A 7,118-nucleotide genomic window follows, 5' to 3' on the forward strand; every position below is an offset into this window, starting at 1 on the left:
ATTAGGATTTAAACAACACACCCAGGGGAGAGAAAAGAACAGAGTGCAGGAGATTCAGGTTCCAGGCCTGGCTGTGTCCTTACAGGCTGTGAGCGAGCTTGAGCAAGCCATGGAGGACTCTTGGAGCAGATCCCTTCCAACTCTGCCTCTCCCTAGTCTCCGGAGCCCCTCAATTAAAGGAAGAGATTCAGTTTATTCTATTTTCATTCAGCAGCTCAGTAACAAAGGAAACAGAATGTCTTTTTCCTTGAATATGCCCAGAAAGACAACACAAAAACACAAGGCAAAGGTCCACTGGCTTGCTCCTTCCCACAGAGCCTACCTACCAGCCTCCAGCTCTGGATTCTCCCACAGCACACAACTGGCTCTTCTAGATCTGTCACTTGGCCTTGTCACAACCTCCCTCTCACCTCTTTCCTCCCTACCTCAAATTATTATACAAAGATCCAGACCTCGGATCCCAGGAGACCTTCTTCATGCCATCTGCCACTTCTCACTGCCTGGGGACCCCGGCCGCCGAGTTAGCCCTGGGTTATCACCTCCATGTCTCCACATCACTGGGGTTCATCTCTTGCTCTTCAGTCCAGGGGTTTCTGAGGTCAATGGAGGGCTATTTGGTCCTGGCTTTTTACAAGCCTATGGTTTAAATACCCGCTAACAAGTAAGTACCCTTGGTCCAGGGTTAGGGTGGCAGCGAGGGAGCTGTTGTCAGTTTCCGGGAGAGCCAAAGGAAATAAGAAAATAATGCAGTCATACTCACCTTATCTCTACTTATTCTGTCACCCCTTTAGACATAAGGCTGAGAAAACACTCATTTGGTTTAAAAACGTGCGGCTGACATTCAAAAAATGAGCATTCATCTTCCCAGTCACTGCGAGCTGACAAAGGCCAGGTTGGAGGGAATGCCCCCTTCACAGAGACATTACTCAGAGACCATTTCTGAAGGTGGACCCAAGTCAGTACGATGAGCTCTGCCTAGAAATAAGGGGTCTGTGTTGGCCAATGTGGGAGGGCGGGTCTCGGGCCCACCCTAGAAAAGCAGTTCACCCCTCCGCCCAGGGAACATCACTTATGCCAGGTTTCTTTTAAAGGCTAGTTTTATCTATGTTCCACCTGGGTCTTTCCTAGAAAGATGACAGTTTTCTTTCCTTAGTGTGCTATTTTGTCCAATGAAACCCAGAAAGTGACACGCAACCTTGGTCCAGGGTTGGGGCAGCAGTGCCTAGACCCACGAAAGCAGGATGAGTCAGCATCACTAGCCCCAGGAATGGAGAAACAAGGCTTTTTATCAGATCTTTGACTCCACACGCCAGCCCGTTCCATGCACAGACCTCAGGGTTGTGGAGACAACTGGCAAAGCTCAGTGACTGGGAAGAAAACCGCACAGCCCAAATCTGTACTGCCTGGAAGCCATTTCTACCGCACCACGTTCTGGGCAGGTTGCAAAAGGGACCTGGGGAATTGGGAACTCGGGCCGTTGGGTTGAAGTGGCTGAGGTGCAGGACTCGACTTGCGACTTGCGTGTGTCAGAGTCTGCAAAGGCTCCACCTTATAGTGAAATCCAAGAAGTCCCCAGAGGACCCTGATTTGACAGCAACATCTGGGTAGAAAGCAGGCATTTTGCCCCATCATTTCAACTTGTGTTTGCTTAAAGCAAAAAAGTTAAGGTCACAGTCACAGAATGAGTCTGAGAGGACTTGGACATCATGTTATGTGGGACCCCCTGCTCTCCCTCACTTAGACTGAGGACCAAGAGACCCAGAGGATCTGATCTGCGATGGAATAACTAAGGTCCAAGGTACTTTCTCAAACCTACAGAAAAATGACTGCATGATTTTTCCTCTGACCATCCAGGCATCTTTATTTAAAAAAGTTAAGTCATGACCATATCCTGTTGATTCATTAAGCCAAATTAAAATTAAACTTCTTCAGGCAGCTCTGCCTTTGTTTTCTCAACATACGCAGTTCAACGAGTATGAAGGAGAAGAAACTGCCACTTACTGGCTTAATTTCTGGAATTACCCATGCTCTTCTTTGAAGGGTGTCATCCACGGTGTTTTCGTAAGCCTTCTGTCTGAGACAACCCCTTCCAGCCGAGTACCCCATTCCACTGTCATCTCACTCATTGGTGAAACTCTTTGACATGCCCCTCTGACTTTCATCAAAATGCTCAGACAACTCTAAAAATCCCCAAACAGGAATTTCTGAGGTTTTGCTGATTCCATTAAAACTTCGATGTGATTCCATCCCCACTCCCACCCTACCCCCTACTCCTAGTATATGTATGTCTTAAGCAAGGAGACTGAAATAAATGGGTTTGAATATCTTTGCTGGAATTGTCTCTGAAGTGTCCTAGATGGATCACCAGAGTCTTGGGGGGACTTTTGATTAATTGTGAAGCAGTCTCAATCTGCTCTTATTCAGGCTCAGTGGCAGGGGAAAAAAACCCTCTTGCCCCAAATGGCTTGCTTAGTTTGCACAAGCTCCATAAGAACCTGCTTCTTACCCATGCTGGAAGCAGCCACCCCACCCCAGTCTGTTCGAGGAAAACTCGAACCTTTGGGCATCAGCGGCTCCACACAAAAACAAGTAATAGGACAAAGAATCAAAGCTGTGTTTTTAACTCCACTCCTAGAAACCCAAACAGTAATGCTGCCCACAATGCCCCTCCACTTCATAAAACACAAAGTCCAACGCTACTTTCTTAGACATTTTTCTTGTGTAACTGAAGGCAAAACACATTAAAACATTTGATCTCCTCTTACTACAATGAGAGCTAGCAGGCTCATAAATAATCCATTGACCTGGTTCATTTTTTTTTTTCTGGACAAAACTGATCATAAAAATACATACACACAAGCCTTTGTTATTTCTGACTCAAGAGTTCTACCCCTCTCAAATTCTTAGAACCCCGACTGAAAAAGAAATTCATTATGCAAAAGGCCCAGTGCAAAAGTGAATGTACTCCGTAGTGTTCTTTAGCTCCAGAGAGCTTTTTCAAATAACAAATTTGTACACATTTTTCAAGCAACTGATAGTCACACACTTCAGCTGTGTGAAAGAGCTGGCTGGAGTTTGGGCTTCACATAAATTTTGAATGGCCTGTGAGCTGAGTGTGCGGCGGCTCTGCCAGAGAAAGTAACCCAAGCGCACTGGAGACTCGCCCTCACTCAAGTGTCATTCATAGATTTCTCTATATAGTTAGGCATTTATGTCAACCAGAACCCTTCCTGCAGAAAAATACCTTTGCATAAAGGCACCTGCACGCCGCGGCAGTTAAACATAAACTATGAAACCGAAGCAACTTTTTCCCAAAGCGCAGGACAGCACTTTGCTTAAGACCGTCTTTACCGGGTCTTCCTCCGGTACTCGGGACACCACAAAGCCCGTGCATGCAACAGACAAAGGAGCCTTCCAGAGCCCGCTCGTCCACTCCGCGGTTACCTTTCCCTCCGGCCCCACTGCGGTCCACACTCGCTCTTCCCGAGAGGGCAGCCGCAGAGCCAGGAGCCCCTCGCATAGGCGCACCCTCGCCGGCGCCTGGGAGACAAGAGGGACGAAGTTCTGGAAAGAAGTGCAGATTAGAAGCAAGAATGAAAGCGGACGCACCTGTCGGGAGTCCGTGGGGAGGCTGGTCCCGGGGCTCGCGGAGGCGGGGCGACCCTCCCGCCCTCGAGGCACCCGGGGCGGCCGCTGCCTGTGCGGGAGCTGCGCCCGAGCGCCCGTATTTGTACTCTCGGCCCCTCACATGGTCTGATCTCTAGATATCCGCCGCCAAAGAGCTCTTTAAGAATTTTTGCGTCACTTTGGGCGGCATAAACTTTACGTTTCCCGGCGGCCGCAGCTCGGCGTTCCTCCCGCGGTGGGGGGTGGCCGCCTGTGCGCGCTCAAGGGGCATGGGGGCGTTAAGTGGAAAGGGGGGCGGGGGCTGAGCGCTGGGGAGGTGACACATACACGCACACTCTCGAGGAGGGACAGTGCTCTAGAAAGAGGGAGCTCGGGGTGGCGAGGGGCTGGCCGCAGGCCAGCAGAGCCAAGAACACCCAACTTTCTTGCTTCTTAACCTTTCAGGGGATGGTGGCTGCTCCGCACCTGACAGGTAGAGTTCCTCCCCTACCAATTGCTCCCAAAATTTTATTTAGATTTCTTCTCCATGTCACTTCCTCAGAGCTACCTGTCTTGAACGCTGACACCTCCCCGTCACTCCCATCCCAAATCCTGCCCTATTTTTCTTCCCAGGATTTAACAGCACCTGGCATTCCCTGAGTGTATCTGGCTCTACCACTGGGGTGTGAGCTCAGCCGGGGGGACCCTGTCTAATTCCTCTCCATGTTTAGTGCCTCCAACAGTGCAGGGCAGCGCCCAGCCTAGTAGCTCACAGTGAGTACTTGCAGAAAGAAAGAAAAGAAAAAAGAAAGAATTCTCTCCGACTTTGTGAATCAGCCGCAGTTCAAAGCAGTCACAGAACAGTCATATGGGTGGTGATCTGCAAAAACGTACATGCCTGTGGTTTTGGGTGAGTGGATGAGTTACTACAGTATTTTAATTACCCAAAGAGGTTCAACAGGACCTCTTGTTCTGAACCATGTGACTATATAACTCTGATTATTTAAAAAGAAAAAAACACTTAAGTTTACAAAGAAATGTGTTATATTACTTTTTCAGGTTTTTTGTTGTTGATTGTTTGTTTTGTTTTGTTTTGTTTTTAACACGTTTGAAAAGAACAGATGCAGTACGTGCTTTGGGATATCCCTGAAGCTGAGAGAGGGACAAGGCTGCCCACCTACGTGTTCCCGGAGGAGGCGGGGACCTAGCAAAGTAGAAGGCAGAAAGGAAATAGCAATGACAAGTTCGCAGCCCCCTTGTGCTTGGAGGATTGAAACCCAGAAAGCAGAGCTCGCATCCATCTGGGCTGAGCAGGCATCCAGAGGAACTCGAGTAGAACAACTCTGTCCCCGCGTGTGGGCGGTACACCAACCTGGGAAGAATCAGTGTGAGGTTTTGGTGCCACCTAGACGTCAGGGCGGCTATTGCAAGGAGAGTGGGGTGCGCTTCCGAGAGCACCCAGCCTGCTCTGGTGAGCTAGCTGGTGAGCTGGCTGCTTGCTGTTCAGGGCAGCAAAGCCAGGCTGGTGGTTCTTGGGCCAGCGTGAGAATTTCATCTCCTGCCTGAATGCCGGGGTGGCACGGCCTACATCGGTTGGCTTTTTAATTTCTTTTTTCCAGATGAACACAGAATCTGCTGCATCCCAGGTTCCATTTGGTCTTTGTAAACTAATATATAAGCGCCGTCTAAACGAGGGGCTACACAAAAGTAAGGTGTGGCTCAGAGGATGGGGCAGGGCAGACCAAAGGGAGGAGGGCACTGGGAAGGGGACCAAAGGCTTCGAGAGGCAATGGGGTGACTTCAGTCCTTGGCTAAGGCTCTTGTCTCCACCCAGGCTGTTCTCCACGCTGGCTCAACGTGGCTTTTTAACACCATTCCAAAGTCACATGAACTATTGACCCCACCGCTCCTGGCCTTCTTTCTACACCCTAATACCTATTCTTTCCCAACCACCGTGGGACCCTCTTGGAACCGCATTCTTTGGTGTGGGTGCCTGGAGAGTGGGAGTCCTAAGGACCTGGGTTAAATCCTGGCTCTGACACGGTACTGTTCCACAAAAGGTAAATCTCAGCCTAGATGGCCTTTGGGTCCCTCCTCTGTAAAATAGGAATCATAATAATGGTGAGCACCGGCCAGCTGCCGGGAGTGAAGGGGCCATCTTTTCCCGAGAGAGACTTCCAACTTCTCTCTCTTCTGCTCTGGAGTACCCCAGGACAGTCTTCTTCCCCTCTTGCACCCTGGCTGAGGAAGGCTATCAGAAAAAGACATTAGAATTGCACAGATTGGACCTTTCCTTCATTCCTCATCGCCTCCCGTGCACGATTCACACGAAATTGTTCCAGATGGTCCATTCTCTCTCTACACATGTGCTTTCTCTTCCTTTTGTCCCCTGTAGGTGCCATTCCACAGAGACCACTTAGCTTCGGCTGCCCCACCTTCACCTCAGCCTGTCTCCTCCCTAAAGCTAACTCTTCCCATTCTAGTTGTCACAACTGCCCTGCCGTTCTCCAGCACCCTGACTCCCTCCCTCACAAAGATCTTCCGTTCCGGCACCCTATTCTCACTGCCTGTGGAGCTCCACTTGACTGCCTGTCCTCACCACCGAATCAGGGTGAGTGGACAAACGTCATCATCTACTGTCCGAAAAGGTCAGCTTTCCCAGCCGTCCCCCTCCACTGCAGCTCCTTCGTGACCTGAGCACTTACTCCTTGCCGGGCACTGAGGAAGACGTAGCCTTTGCCCTTCGGAGTCGGAGAGAGGGGCCGTGCTGAACACAGAAGGCAGCAGGGAGCTCTGAGCGCCGAAGGCATGGGGGAAAGACGTGTTTTGCGGAAGGATCCAATGACTTGATCCACTTGGGCTAGAGGTACAGCAGGAGAATGGGGGTGGCTGGAGGCAGATGGGTTCCTTGGGACGTGAGGGCAGGTGGGAGGCAGAGGGGCGCCAGTGCGAACAGGGGAGAGATGGAAGGAAGTCAGGAACCAGAAGGAGACCCGGTGCAGCTCATTGACAGGTTGGTGTATGCGGAAAGCGATGGAGCTGTCAAAGATGCTGTGAACCTGGGTGACTGGGCGAAGAGACGGGCCAGGAGCTCACGGTTCAGTGATAATGTCTCTTAGTTCCACTAGCTCGTGCCCAGAAATAGCGGAGCCTCGGCCTGCTGTGAGGCTGCAGAGTAAACAGTCTTTAGCTTTGAGAGGTAAAGAACACATTTAAATAATTATTATATGTCCTCCCCACCCTTCTCTCCCCTCGCCACCAAGAAGACCCACTTTCTGGGTGTATCAAGGCCCAGTGACTATTCCCCTGTGGATCCAGGCCAGAACGAACAGTGTTAAGTCTGAGCCTCTCCCTGCGGAAGCTCTGGTGCCATCTGTCTGTCCTGCCTCTGTCTGTTTACACAATAATGGAAGATGAGACCCGCCCCCTGTCCTGGCCTTCTCCTCAGCATTCCCAGTCCTTAGAGTGTTTTCCTGCTCCATCCCTTTCTGGCACCCTGCCCTGGTTTTTCC

The 7,118-nt window shown here is 50.5% G+C and overlaps 1 protein-coding gene across 1 annotated transcript in view; it reads right to left on the minus strand.

Annotated features, from left to right (window-relative positions):
* SLC6A4 (solute carrier family 6 member 4) overlaps positions 1-3,864 on the minus strand; it is a 37,364-nt gene extending 33,500 nt beyond the window's left edge. Inside the window, exon 1 of the mRNA XM_025041655.1 lies at positions 3,610-3,864. The gene's annotated coding sequence lies outside the window, so the exon portion shown is untranslated. The remainder of the gene's footprint in view (positions 1-3,609) is intronic.
* Positions 3,865-7,118: the final 3,254 nt, after the last annotated feature.

This window comes from Pteropus alecto, unplaced genomic scaffold, assembly GCF_000325575.1.
Source record: "Pteropus alecto unplaced genomic scaffold, ASM32557v1 scaffold98, whole genome shotgun sequence".
In the NCBI taxonomy this organism is placed as follows: Eukaryota; Metazoa; Chordata; class Mammalia; order Chiroptera; family Pteropodidae; genus Pteropus; species Pteropus alecto.